This window comes from Pogonomyrmex barbatus, unplaced genomic scaffold (assembly GCF_055798465.1).
Source record: "Pogonomyrmex barbatus isolate J1 unplaced genomic scaffold, ASM5579846v1 scaffold4, whole genome shotgun sequence".
NCBI lineage: Eukaryota > Metazoa > Arthropoda > Insecta > Hymenoptera > Formicidae > Pogonomyrmex > Pogonomyrmex barbatus.
The window spans coordinates 127,894-144,488 of NW_028297138.1; positions in this window are offsets into that span (position 1 = coordinate 127,894).

The following is a 16,595-nucleotide window of genomic DNA, read 5'->3' on the forward strand; positions in this document are numbered from 1 at the left end:
TTATAATAGAAATACATACACATAAAATAACAAGAAAAGTTTTTTTATCATTATGCGATTTTATATACACGCATGTGCACATGCACTACGCATGCCAATGTAGTATGTAATGCAATTACTAACAAATAAAATAAAATGGTGATGGAAAAGAAAAAGGGGAAAAGAATATTATCCTTCAATCATATCCAACTACCATATCTACTCTAACAATAGTCATAACAATAGAAATAAGAGTAACAAAAAAAAAAGAGAGAGAAAAATTATAGAAATAAAAATGTTTATAATATCTGATGCATATGGAGAGACTGAAAACTCATAACAAAAATAATAATGACAAGACATGCCTGAAATAAACATATAATCTAATGAGTATATATAACTTAATAAAAACAAATATATTAAGCTTATTAATCTTCCTTACGTAACATATACAGCCATTAATTAATTTGCGCAAATAACCTACACCTCTCCCTTAATAACTATTCCATAAAATACCTTTAATGATCTTAACAATAATAATATTAACAACAAAGGTGGAAAGGAAAGAACAAAAAAAAACATATAACACACATACAAGGAGACAGACGATTAGAAACAGAAAAACAGTAGCAATAATATACACAAGTATATGCATAAAAAAATATATATATATAATAAATAAAACATTAGTTATTATAAAGTTCGGAGACCGAACTTCTCCACGAATGGAGATGTTACGTCCCAGCGCCGAAAGTATCTCTAATCATGTTCAGTGTAAATGTTTCAAAATTTTTAATTATTTATGACTAACTGTGTTAGGAGACAGCACCGTCAAACCTTTCCTATATATTTAATAAAAGAATATACCGCTTAAAATTATTTAAAGATTTATACAAAATGGCCGCTTCTTAACATAACCTTATGACGTTACAGTCTTAAGGTTCCTAGTAAATTTTCCCTAGAACCTCACTAACAAAAAACAGAACAAAATCACTTCTCCAGACTGTTCAGTAAAGTACCAAAGAAAATAGAGCTTAATATCGCATCCTTATCTAAGCATTTCAACATTAACAACAAAATCTTAACAAATTAATATAAAATAGTAAATAATAAATAAAAAACAAATGTAGAAAATATAACCTCGCCCACGTAATGCACGAAAACTATAACAAAACAATTATCGGTACATTGTAATATCTTTATTACCGATTGAAAGATATCTATTAGATTCGGAAAAAATTAACGGAGACCGACTGGATTTGAACTCGGGATCCCTCGTCTATCAATCCGACACTTAGTCTGCACGACCACGACGGCTCCTCTCTATTAGCTGTTTATATTCCGAATCTCTTTCATGACCGCTTATGGTCGTCTAATTCTTACAGTTCGGCCATTCTGATATTACATTCGTCCCGAATGTACCGAGTCTTCCTCTATCGGACTTTTATCCGAAACTTGGAGCTTCTGCTCCCGACCTCGATCACTTCTTGAACGACCGACACGACTCCTTTGGAGTACTACCCCCGACTTTTTCCGTTCACTCCTGAACGATCGACTTGTCAGGTAACATAGGCTGAATCTTCTCTGAGGTAACATAGGCTGAATCCCACTTCTGAGATTGAAAGATATCTATTAGATTCGGAAAAAATTAACGGAGACCGACTGGATTTGAACTCGGGATCCCTCGTCTACCAATCCGACACTTAGTCTGCACGATCACGACGGCTCCTCTCTGTTAGCTGTTTATATTCCGAATCTCTTTCATGACCGCTTACGGTCGTCTAATTCTTACAGTTCGACCATTCTGGTATTACATTCGTCCCGAAAGTACCGAGTCTTCCTCTATCGGATTTTTATCCGAAACTTGAAGCTTCTGCTCCCGACTTTCGATCACTTTCTTGAACGACCGACACGACTCCTTTGGAGTACTACTCCGCGACTTTTTTCCCGTTCATTTCTCTTGAACGACCGACACGACTTTGGAGTACTACCCCCGACTTTTTCCGTTCACTCCTGAACGATCGACTTGTCAGGTAACATAGGCTGAATCTTCTCTGAGGTAACATAGGCTGAATCCCACTTCTGAGATTGAAAGATATCTATTAGATTCGGAAAAAATTAACGGAGACCGACTGGATTTGAACTCGGGATCCCTCGTCTACCAATCCGACACTTAGTCTGCACGACCACGACGGCTCCTCTCTATTAGCTGTTTATATTCCAAATTTCTTTCATGACCGCTTATGGTCGTCTAATTCTTACACAATTAATAAACAAAATCATATAATTATATAAATAACAAAATACCAACCAATTTCTTTATATCGTCAAATATAATTTCAGAAACTAAGAAACTCTTGTATATCAAACACTTTCACTTTTGTTCCATTTTAATAATAATAAATATAAAAGTTAATAACAAAATTAATAACAATAGAAAGGATATGAATAAGGAATGAAAGTCATAATGACAATATAACAAAACATTTATTCAACAGTTCACCTGATACATATCCTTATTTCAAGGATAAATTTTGTTGATGTCCTTATATGGATATATTTTCCTTGTATAAATACATTCTCCATCAAAAATCCTTTCGAAAACATACTTATAGTTTGTGGTTACGATTCTTAATTCTCAAGATATAAACAAAATTAAGGGTATATGAAAGCACACACACATATATACATATATACGTACATTATACATTTCCTTATAAGATATAGTTTTCTTTATGAAATTATATAAACAACCCGGATAGAAACATATTTTATCTCAGAAAAGAAATTCTACGATTTAAATTTCGTTTAATAAAATTTATAAATAAATAAATTATTATATTAACAAATAATTATTATGAAAGATTTGGACAACACACAGGAAATCCTGCAACTTACCTCATTACACATACCTACCTAACTCGCACCGTTTAGAAGATATTTAAACAATTATAAACTTGCTTACATACACTTACCTCAAAAACTCAAATCAGTTCAGCAGGCAAACCTCCATATATAAACCAGTTCAACTTCTAGAAACCTTTATTCTAGACTTATATTTATAATTGTTACTTCCCTTTTTTCATTAACACTAATCCTGTGGCTATGACAAAAATCTTGAATATTAATATGCATGAAAAACTACCCTAACGATTCAATCAATCACAATCAGAGCCATTTCGTACCTGAAAACATTTAATAAATAATGTATTACAAATGTAAAAAGAGTTATACTGATATATTTTAGATATACTAATTATACGATGTAATCATTATTATTATAAAAATTGTAAAGTATATCTAAAACGATATTGCGATGATTAATATTTATTATAAAAGCTTAAATTCAAGCAAACTATATGTTTGTTAATTATAAGAAAGGAATTATTATAACGAAGTATAACTCTTTGAAAACGAAAATAGGCCAACGTTAAATGTCAAGACCGCCATAATATTTAGTCACAAGTGTGACTCATGATCAGTTTGTAAGCGAAAATAGGCCAACATTAAATGTCAAGGGCGCCATAATATTTTAATACCACGAGTCATCGCTGACTCATAGCAAATGTAGACTAAGTCGACCAATAGAAAACTATGTCAAGGACAAGAAGGTCTTAAATGCGTGAATCATAGCTAACTCATAATGAAAGTAGATTAACAATAGGCTTTATTCAAACCTGTAGAATCATAACATTGGAATTTAGGTCACTCCTACTTCCATGTTTTGGCAACATATAAAAACCTCAAGCGACGATACCTTTGCGCATTTCGCATTTCCCATTTCGCACTTACGATTCACACTTACGAACACTTACATTCACACTCGTATTCGCACTTGTACGCGCACTTATATTTTTGCACTTGTACTTCCACTCGCATTCGCTAAATATATATATATATATATATATATATATATATATATATATATATCATTTATAACAGTGAATAAATCCCAATTCAAATACCACAAGTGTGATATTATATTATTCCTTATTCCCAAAATCGAAAACTCTTTCCTGAAAATAAAAGTCATTTCGACATTCGTACATTCCTGTTACCTACTTCCTTCGCAGTATCTAATCCTGAAGTTTTACCCTCTTAACCGCATGGAAAAGAATCTCATAAATAACATGTGAGTGTAGCTGTCGAGGATCTGTTGATTTCGGCTCCGTCCGATCCACCAGGATCTCCCAGGGCGTCACACAAACCAGGGAGAACCGATAGATCAAGAAGCGCAAGATTTAGCTAGACACAATTTAATACCCGAGATAAAAAACGTTGAGAGAGGAAAGGCCAAAATAATAGAGAACAAGAAACGATACGTTATTGTGTTAATATTAGAGAAGGGAGTATCCGAAACCATTGAACGTGATAACTTGAAACTTGCAATATCTTTACCCAACGCCGCGCGCGAACTAAATCTAGAATCGATATCAATAAGCAAGGGAGCAATAGGAAACATACAGTGGAACATCACGCATAAAATATTAAGAGATATGTTTTGGAACGAAATAAAAATTATAGTATGCACACATAAAGCTAGCACACCACCAGTCGAACAGAGACGCAAAATAATCATCGAAAACCATGCATCCACAATAGAAGGCTATAAATCACAAAAACATATGAGAGAATTAAAGAAAAATACTACTGGCCATAGATGAAAAGAGACGTACAGAATGAAATTGTCACGTCGCGGGCGGTGGCGATGTTTGCCAAGCAAATCACCACGTGGCACCGGACAAAGGCGGGAATACGCTCGCTTCTCGGCAACGCTATCAGCAATCGAGCGGCAAATCACCAGCAGCGGTTCGGAAGAGTTAAGGAGTTAAAGAGTTCAAATCCCTGATTACTAGAATAAACATGCGATTGAGCAGCAGGGAATCTAATTCTTTGTATTAGCGCGATCGCGTCTAGCTATTATTCTTCGCGGTTAAGTAACGAGACGGAAAAGTTCGTGAATCGGCGCGAGACAATGACGCCTGAAGCAGTGTTAGTATCGTCAAGATAATATCGAGCGCGGATGTGTTCGATAGCCTCTCCCTCTTCTTCGAGTACTTCTAGGGCAACAACGAAAACCTCGGAACACGCGTCGCAGTGCTCGATTTCGCGGATTAACAAAAGCGTTGTACAACAACTCTCGCAGAAATCTTGGGACCCGGTGAATCCGAATTGAAATGAATGAGTTAATTCCAAGCGATAAGAGAGGATGCCCTCGGGTATTAATTCCTTACAACGATAACAGAGAAACTTGGCGCTATTAGGATAATTGTCGGCGGCTGAATTATTTACGCGGCGATAACCGAAGGAAGTAATGCAGCGCACTGAACTGACGCGATGTTGGAATACGGCAGCTGGATGCGTGCGCGAACCGCGGGTGGCATCAGACCGAGGGAAGCACATCATTAATTAATCAATAGTATCCGCGAAGATAAAACGCGTCCCTGCATGTCGTTGAGCAATATTATGAAATATTATCGGAGCTAGAAGGTTTGAAACGAGCATTCAAGACTGCATTTTCCGAATGAAATCGTCGGACGGGGCAAAAACTATGCCCAAAAAAAAAAACAAAGGGATCGGTCGTAAACCCTTCCGGTCAGGCTTTCCCTTTGTAGATCGTTGAACTTGCACGGACACGTTCGGCTGACGCAACAGGGAAAATAGCGCGAGAAATATACGCGTATACATATATTTTATAATAATTTATTAACAATTTAGCTACTTACCTTTCGTTGGAAGCTCTCTGCAAATAATCTTGGAGAGAGATTCGCGGCTGTGAGCGGGGCTCTTGGGTGGTGCTGGTTAGTGCGGGCTGCGCGGGCAGGGCGCCCCAGAGACGATCGTGCACCAGGAGCTCGTACTCCCCATCGAAGGTTACGTCCTCGCCAATGATTGCGTTATGGTCGAAAATCGCGGCCACATGAAGATCGTATTCGAGGTGTCATATAGCGTTACTACGCGCGATTTTTCCATGCCTTAGGCATTCGACAGAGGCTTTAGGTGTATATTATACTTAATTAAAAGTTAGGGTTAGGATAGCGCATTCGGCTGCGAGCCAATTACGCATTGGTTCGGTGTCGCTTCGGAATGCAGGAGCTATCACGTGCTCGAAGTCCGATGTTTCCTTCGTGGTAAGTGCGGATGACGCACAACACCTTGCCCCCAGAAACGATCGGAATTCTTGCTTTAATTATAAATTAATCGATTAACCGATATTGGACTTGCTATTGACACCTAGTTGCCTCGTACTGTCGCGAACACTTCCGTTAGTAGACGCGGTGATGAACCGTATGAAAAGCAAACACGTGGTGGTTCGAATTTTATATTATTATATTCAGGAGATTAATTAAAAGTTGCACGCGCGAAGCTTTATAATATAATGCGGATAAAAGCAGTGATGAGGATTCCGAAATTAACTGACCACGTGGTTACACAAAAATCTAGATTTATTTAAGGAAAGAGAATACACTCGCGCTCTGACACACAAACTAGTAAATAATCTTAACACTAACGGATTACTAATTTGAGACTTAATTAGGAACTTAACTAGAAGTTGAAAGTAAATTAGAAATTGAGTTAGGATATTGACTTAAGAGTATGTTGCGAGACGCTCACGCGGAGCGATATGTTACTTGGTTGACGGCGCGCATGAGAATGAACGAGTGGCCGCGCGTTGTAACGCGTGCCTGCGGCGGCGCTGTTGCGCAACATGGCGGTAGCGTGGGTACGCCAACGCACGTGGCGCAAGATGGCGGATGGCATGGGTACGCCAACGCACGCGGCGCAAGATGGCGGGTGGCGTGGGTACGCCAACGCACGTGGCTATAGAGCTAGGCTAGATGTGCATATCTATGGCGGTCGTTGGTCGGCCAATCAGCGCGTGGCTGACTGGAGATGATGCGCGTAACAGTAATGCGAGCTTTGTAGTAGTAATAATCTTACAATTAATTAAATTAATATCGTTATTATTAACATGATCTTATTATTAATGCAGGTATTATATTTAGGTATGTTTAAGGAACATTATATTTATTATTATAATTTAAATATTTTTAAAGTATAATTTATGAAATATTTCGTCTATTATATCAAATAAAAATTGTTGTTTATAGTTAGTAAGGAAAATGGTTAGGAAATCGAATACATGTGTTATTAAATGTTAATATTTATAATTATAGAAGAAGACGGTTAAAATAATATTACATCTATGTAACATAATAATGGTGAGGCGCGCCATGTTAGGCGGAACGGCAGGAGAGCCAATGGCCGTTCTCGGTCGCTGGCTATGAATTATATTAAGGTGATATTACATGCGTGGAAGGGGAAAAAAATATAAATGGCGGCTCTCCGGACGTTATAAAATTAATAATTGTCGTGAATGCCAGATAAAGAAATTAGTACGAGTAAAACCGCGTTAACCTATGATCCTCACGGACACGCCTGAAAAGGCATTCGATAAAATTTCGATAGATATCATGGGTCCACTATCCGTCGAATAACGAATTCCGGAAATCAGTATATACTCACAATACAAGACTTGTTCACAAAACATTCCACAGCTATCCCTCTAAAAAATCCAAGCGCTATCGATGTAGCAGACGCCTTAACACACGACTTTATTTGCATTTACGGAGCGCTCAAAGCTATCCTGACTGATCAGGGTACGCATTTTCTGAATAGCTTAATGAGAAATATAGCTCGAAAATTTAAAATCAAGCAGTCCAAAACCACTGCATATCACCCACAGTCAAATGGATCGGTGGAACGCTCTCATCATGTACTATGGAAGTATCTAAAACAATTCGTCAATACAAACAATGAATGGAATAAGTGTCTCAAAATAGCAAATTTCTCTTATAATACCAGTGTACATGAAGGAACGCGTTTTACACCACACGTATTAATTTATGGAAAGCTAGCTCGTACACTTATCGATAAGGATAATTTAGACAACGAACAAAACGAGAGTTATGCAAACTATTTAGAAAACTTGTATGACAAAATTTCACAAGCACAGAGCATAGCTCGCGTTAATCTAATTAAGGCGAAACATAAGTCTAAGTATTACTATGATCGAAAATCAAGAGAACATAATTTAAGTGTAGGAGATAATGTATATTTGTTAAAAGAACCTATAAATAAACCAATAAACTCGCTGACCAGTATACAGGTCCGTTCGAAATTATATAATTGTTGGAAAATAATAATGTAAAAATATTAATCAAACATGGCAAAACTAGAATAGTACACATAAAGTTAAAGAGGAAAGGAAGTCGGAGCCCCCACCTCACTAAACCCCCACCAGGCATCGAAGAAGACATCACCGAAGACGAGCCTGAAGGGATCAGAACGCATTCAACCACCACAGCCAAAACATGGCCCTACATCTAACAGCAATCCTCATCTTACCAACCTTCACGGCTGCATTGACCGGCTACAATTGTGGAGGGAATAGACTGAACATAACCACATTGTCACTCCTCGACATAGGGAAATGTGACTTGGAACATATTGAACCCATCAAAACGGATATATTCATTCAATTATTCCAAACCTCAGAGTTCGAAACCATCAATGTCTACCAATGCAAACTCGAAATAGATCGAAACGTTTATCACTGCGGGATGCATTCCCACGTATCGGTCGTAACTGAAGGAAAGAAACAATACGAAAGAGATGGGAGCGTATAATTGTAAAAAGCTCCACGAGATAGGAACAGCGACAACGCCGTTGTTGATCGCCTCATCATTAACTCAATCAACTATCGTAGTGTTACGCTAGCTGGAATCGCTTACAGCGACGGACGATGCGCCAGAGCACAATACACGGACGGATATGACACATGGGATGACGTAGTAGTCCAAGCCACCGTCAAAATTATCCTGAGAACCTTCACTCCACTAAAAAGAACAGCGGACAAACTTACGCTGAATTCAGGAACACAGTGCATAGCATCCCAAGAAGGATGTAATGATTACGACGGTACCGAAACATACCAGGTGTATGCATAAGTTTTTTCCGGTTTAACTAAGAGATGTCGCCAGCGAAAAGTACGCAGCGTATTAATTTGACATATACATCATTTTGTTCGTCTGACATTTAAAACTACAAACACACACAAGTTGAGTCCGCCAAAAACTAGCGTCTTTGTTTTATCGTTCAGTGATCATGTTGAGTTTTGTGCCTGAAAAAGAACATTTGCGGCACGCATTGCTTTTTTTATTTAATCAAAAGAAAAAGGCTATTGAAAGTCATCGTTTGCTGGTAGAAACATATGGTGAACACGCTCCATCGATTAGAACATGTGAGACATGGTTTCGACAATTTAAAAGTGGTGATTTCAATGTGAAAGACAGTGAGCGCTCTGGTAGACCACAAAAATGCGAAGACGAGCAATTGCAGGAGTTATTGGATGATGACCCAACTCAAACTCAACGGCAATTAGCAGAAGCATTACATGTATCACAAGAAACAATCAGCAGACGTTTACGAGCAATGGGAAAGATCAATAAACTCGGTAAATGGGTCCCACACGATTTGAATGAACGTCAAATGGAAAAAAATCGCAGTCACTTGTGAAATGCTGCTTCAACGCCACGAAAGGAAATCATTTTTGTATCGAATTGTGACGGGTGACGAAAAATGGATTTATTTTGAAAACCCGAAGCGGAAAAAATCGTGGCTTTCACCTGGCGAAGCCGGTCCATCAACACCAAGGCCAAATCGCTTTGGCAAGAAGACCATGCTCTGTGTCTGGTGGGACCAAAGCGGTATTGTGTATTATGAACTCTTGAAGCCCGGCGAAACCGTTAATACACAACGCTATCGCCAACAAATGATTAATTTAAACCACGCATTAATCGAAAGACGACCGGAATGGGCCAGAAGACATTGCAAAGTGATTTTGTTACACGACAATGCGCCGTCTCACACAGCAAAACCAGTGAAAGACATCTTGAAATCGCTTGGATGAGACATCCTTCCGCACCCGCCGTACTCCCCAGACCTGGCGCCATCTGACTATCACCTCTTCGCATCAATGGGGCACGCGCTCGCAGAGCAGCACTTCAGCAATTTCAAGGAAGTTGGAAAATGGCTCGACGAATGGTTTGCCGCAAAAGACAAGCAGTTTTTCTGGCACTGTATTCATAAATTACCTGAAAGATGGGCGAAATGTGTAGAAGCCGATGGCCAATATTTTGAATAAAAAAAAAATTAATTTCCCTTGAAAATTACGTGTCTTTTTTTACTAAAAAACCGGAAAAAACTTATGCATACACCTAGTATATTGGACCGTTCCACCATACGACAGTTGTCATTCCAATAGATATAATGTATGAAGGAACAGCAGTAAAGTTGTCTCCACGAGATAATCAAACAGCACCCGAGATATATATCGTAACTACGGATGACACAACGTTTGCATTAGCCCGAACTACAGAAGTAAACGTATGTGGATATAAGCTCTACAATACAGAGTACCCCAAGTTATTAATATTCGAAACTCAAAGGGGTAGAACCTTTCAATCTAAAACTCGCATATCTGTGGACAATCTCGACATCTTCACATATGTAAATTCAAAATTTGTATACGTGGAAAAACACGTTAAAACCCAACTAACGAGGTTGTATAGAGACATCATGGAACAGAAATGTGCTATGGAGCAACAAATATTACAAAACGCTCTATCATTATCCAGCATAGCGTCAGAAATGGCATTTCGGTTATGAAATCCGTGGGATATACGGCAGTTACAGCCGGTGAAATAATCTACATTATTAAATGTGTCCCAGTACAGTATCAAATACGACGCACGGAAGAATGTTATAACGAGCTATCAGTAACATATAAAAACAGCTCATATTTCCTTTTACCTCGATCCCGAATACTTACAAAAACTGGGACGATCAAAGATTGTAACGAGCTCCTACCGAACCTATTCAAAATAGACGAAATATGGTACAGAGCAACTATTAATATGGTGGAATCATTGCCGCCACCGTAATACAACCACTGACCAAGCCCGCATGGAAATATGTGAGCCCAGATACATTGGCCGCCACTAGCGGGATATATACAACGGAAGACCTCGATAGACTGCAGAACCATATTATGTTCCCCGTGGAAAAACCTTCCATGTTAAACACAATAGCTAGAGGAGCGGTGAGACAAGACATTCCTCGAGGAAGCATATCTATGATCAACCTTCTTGATGAAGAAGCTCTTGATCACATTGCGGAAAGCGCAGACAAACGCCTCTGGGATGGATTCATCACTTTTGGATCTGCCAGCGCCGGAGTATTGGCACTATTTATTATCGGAAGATTAATAAAACTGATAATAGATACTCTGATCCACGGGTACGCGATCCATTCGATCTACGGATGGAGCCTCTACCTGCTAGGTGCATTATGGTCGTCAGTGACCAGCCTGATACTAATTTTGGGAAAATCCCGAAAGAACGAGGATAATGGTGGTAAAGAAAGAACATTTATTGCGGAATACCATCCAGCAGCACCAGTGGAAGACTCTACCAACAACGCTCAACCAGGAACGAGCGAACAAATAAACGAACAACGAACGGACAATGACGAACTATCTTACGTAGAATTAAGGAAAATACTGTTACAAAAATAAGAAGACTACGATGTCAGTATAAGTAGTCATAATGCGAAAAAATGTGAGTCCATTAACTCACATGTTAAAATAAGAAGGGGGGGGTGTCATGTCAAGCGCGTAGACATACTTTAAGAAATTTTTAAAACAACATTTCAATATATAAAATTTTATTTTTTACGTTCAATTCCATTTATTTCAGCGTATATATAAGAATATATTAAAAATAAAAGACGTGTTGCGCCCCTGGATGAAGAATATCCCTACCACGGGAGCCGCTGGTATCTCCCACGACCACCGGGGCCCTACCATCAGCGCCTCCCACCAGAGCGCCGCCGCACTTCGAGCCGCCGAAAACGAAGGAGCTCAGTGCAGAGGTTCCTTCGAGCAGTTCACATCGAGTCTCCAGCCGGGAAGGTTCCTGGCTCGTGAACACATCCTCTCTTAGGATAAGGTGCGAGTACTTTAAATTCAATTCAACTTTCGGCACGTTAGCGTGTTACACCGAGATCTTTTCCAATTTTAAGAACCATTGTTTAATTCTATTTATAAGATTAGTGCGGTTAAGTCATATAATATTGTAATTTGTACTATTATCAATTCATTTTAATCTCAATTATACGAAGTGGAAATCGAACCGTGAGTGGTTATTAACGAATATCACCTATTCTTTCCTAGCGAAACGAATGAAACGACTGAGTTCGCGAGGATAAAGAGATCTTTCAAATTACATTAAATAAATTAAAGAACCTGAATGAAAACATATTAGTTCGTTGTATCGATTCTCTGGATTGATGTTGTTACGTGTTTTACACGCCGGCGTCTCGACGAGGAACTACGACGATCTATCTATTCTAAATTCCAAATTCAAATTATATTTTAGTTATCAAGGTTTCGTGTACTCGTGCATGCACCAAACGTGCAGCGCTTCTGAGAGTCGCCCGCAAGGCACAACACCTTGTCAGAATCGTGGATAGTGCGTAAAATAAATGCAAATTAATACGGAATATTGTGTTCTCATGATGCATTGAGTTGCGGCGCTCACTACAGAGTCTCCCGTGAGACATAACATACCGCAGATAACGCTATCGCTTGCGTCACCGAGCGCATTCCTCTGTGCAAGAGCACAACTTAGAGTCACGAAATAAAAAGTTATAATGAATTATTACAGTAAGATCTCTTTGCGATGCCACTGAAACGCCATCACCGTTCAGGCCGAAAGCAATCGTTGAAAAAACTCTTTAATAAATTGAACAATCGACGTCCTCGACATTTGCAAAACCTTGGTGTCGAATCAGGTTACGACAAAAACTACGAACAATTATTCTCCGGAAGCTTTTGGTCACCGAGGCCGCCTCCAACGTGGAAGCTGATCCCCATCACCTTCCGTACTCCGAGATTGCCGCCACTGCGAATGCTCACCACTGATCCACGGAAGAAGAGATATATGGAAAATGGAGTGATATTCTTTACAACTACTACTAAAGGTAGGACAGATATTGTTGCTGCATGCACTTGAATTTAGAAAACCGCAAATGTGCAGAGGACAACTCGAGAGACCGCGAAAATCGAAAACTTCCCCTGCCGCAATTTACACGCATCGCGTAAGTCTTTGTCATTGCATTACTGAATTTCGGTTACGGGTTGTTCGATATCGCCAGTGATTATAACAACGCAGGACTCTTGTGCCATCAGTGCTAGGTAGACTGTGAACGAATTCACCCCGAACAACAATTTCAATTGGTACTAAGACATTTTATTCATATCGGAAATAGTCCCAGTGCCGCGAAAGTGCGAGCACTGCCCGACTGAGTTGTCCATTTGTCGCGAAATAAACAATTGCGACGAGTGCGTAGACGCCTTCGTTGCTTTTCTAAATCATTTACGAGAAGAAAATCAAACGTTTGAATCACTACCAGATCCGACGATTATAGACGTCGATAACAGCATCGGAATGCATGAAATTATTTTTTCTAGAAGGCTTAGTTTCTTCTTAAGTAATTTACATAGACAAAATAATAGACGAGACAACTAGAGTCTCTCGATTAAATCAACAGGATCTTTGCCGCTCGAGATCTCTGTCATTTACTCGTTAATTAAAATCGCTGCAAAATTTTAATCCAGAACCTTTGCCGAGGTTCCTTACCATTCCCAAAAATAAAAATTTTTATACGAAATTTCCCCCATACAGCCCGATGCGAATACTGTTCGATAGATTCGAATCAAATTTCGCCCGGACGTAACAACGTTACGTCATTCCTGACGTAACAATCGACATGTCATACGATGAATTTTGTGCGTTATGCCGCGATTGTTGGCAGCGCGAGTATGGATTTCTAGTGATAGATAAGGACAGTCCGCTTATCAATGGGCGATACAGAAAGGAATTTAATACGTTCGCGATACCGTAACATGGTTAATCGATGTCGATACGTCAAGCAGGCAACATGGATAACACCAAAGATCGCGAGAAAATAGCGAAACAGATTGCGAAAACGAGCGATTCGATTCGCAAAAAATTATCGCGCTTTAAAAATTGGTAAAATAGCTGAAGATACAGCATTGGAGAAACGCTTCAAGTCCATCGTCGAACCTCTAAAACAGATTGAAAAAACCGAGGAACTCAATCGATTGAAAAAGAAGCAAAGGATCTCGGTATTAAAAAAAAAACAAAAACGTGAAGACAGCGACAACGATATTACTACTACTGACAACGATTCATATTGGATGGATGTTGAATGGTTGAAATTAACGCCGCAGTCTAAAAAACGACGTATAACGAAAGAATTGAAAGCCGCGTCAGATTCACTCGTGTTCGAGTCTACACCGATACAATCATCGAAAGACCCATCGAAAGAACCACCACTGTTCCTGCAAAAGGAAGATATTTTCGAAACAAAAAACGTCAGTGAACCGTCATTCGAAACCATCAAACAGAGTCTGCAAACACAACAAGGTCGAGAGGCGTTGCATAATCAGCTTGGACCATTAGGGCAAAAGTACGTAAGCCCTCTCCTCGATGATAATGGAAAAAATGATACATTTGATCGTGTATACGGTGTTTATTTCGATAAAAACAGTAGTGCGATGCTTGGTGACAAGAAATTTGACGTTGACAAAAATGATAGACTCCATAATCATAGACAATGTAAGATAATGGTACACCAGGATTGTACAAATTGATCTTCAAGAGACTTCCCGATGACACGATTTTTACCGAAGATGACACACAAACGTATAAAAATATATTGTTAACAACAATGCTCATAGACGTGATCACAGCACCCACAATCCCATCAAGGGCAATAGGGGATCCAAGTATATTAACATCATCGCTCCGCTCGTATCTATACGTATGGAAGTAGCGGTAAAAAGGGTGCAGGCGTGAGCAATATACCAACCGCCATGAAGTGGCGGCTAATAATAAACGACAACAAGATCGATTACGATTGGGACGATCTCAACGAACTGGTGGAATCGACTCCGATTGCTTGACGCTTCGCACCGAGCTGGTAACAATGCTCATGACAACGAGATGCTGTCGATCATAGAGGAACTTCGCGAAGCCGGCATTATTATAAATTAATCGCGTATCGACGAAACGAGCTAGTCGATTAACGTCAGTGAGGAAAAAAACAATTTTAAATTGTATATCTTATTTACTATTAAACATCGTCAAATCATGCGATCCAATGACGTGAAAAAAATGTTAGCTCCCAGAGGCGACGACTCGTTGAGGAATTGCACGCTCCAGCGAGAAGAAATTTTCCGCGAAGACGTGTCATAATGCGGGGATACGACGATCTGGCAGGCTGATATCGTCGAGATGCGTCCGTACTCGAGTTTCAACAGAGATCATCACTACATACTCACCGTCATCGATGCGTTGAGCAAGTACGCCTGAGCCGTACCGCACAAGAACAAGGTTGAAAGCGAGACACTTCGCTAAGATAATTCGAGAGAGCGGAAGATGCCCGAGAAACTTGCAAACGGATATGGGAAAGGAATTTTACAATGCCGATGCAAAAACTCTTGAAAAAACACAACGTTAATCATTATTCCACGTATACGGTGTTGAAGGCATCGATGGTCGAGCGATTCAATCGCACGCTTAAGAACGACATGTGGAAGATATTTACGCTCAACGGCACTTACAAGTGAGTCGATGCGCTACCGCATCTCGTGTCAGATTACAACGCGCGCAAGCATCGCACTATTGGCATGCAACGCGTTGACTCCCGCGATTGCCAAAAGACTCTTGGATACGGTATACAGCGCAATAAAGATCGCAGGTCCAGCAAAATTCAAAGTAGGCGAATCGGTACGCGTGAGCAAGTACAAGACAATTTTCGAAAAAGGGTACACGCCAAATTGAACCACCGAGGTGTTTAAGATCATTAAAGTGCAGCGTACTAATCCCGTAACTTATCTGCTCAAGGACTATCGCGAAAAATCGGTTGCGGGCGCGTTCTACCAGCACGAATTGCATCGCGCGACTCATCCGGACGTGTATCTCATAGAGAAAGTACTACGCAGGAAGGGAGACAAGGTTTACGTCAAGTGGCTGGGATTCGATAGATCGCATAACTCATGGATAAACAAAAGCAGTGTGATTAATTCATTTTTCTTATTTTTATAATATATTATAATTATATATTATAATTATTTATAATATATTATAATGTATTAAAAAATAAATATACACTGTATACATGTATACAAAGAGTTTTTATTATTTTTTTCTTCCATTACATTTTTTAAATTATACATGTACGCAACTTACGAGAACACATGTAAAACTACATGTATTATAAACAATATATGTATTAAGCCGAGTATACATTAAATAAATCGAAGAGAGAATTAAAGCTAATTTCTCAGCAAACAGGATCTTGGTTGCTATTATAAATTTTATATATAAAATAAATTTGAACAGCTAAATTTTATTGTAAAACTACAAAAAAAACATACATCTATACTACATATATAACAGTATCGT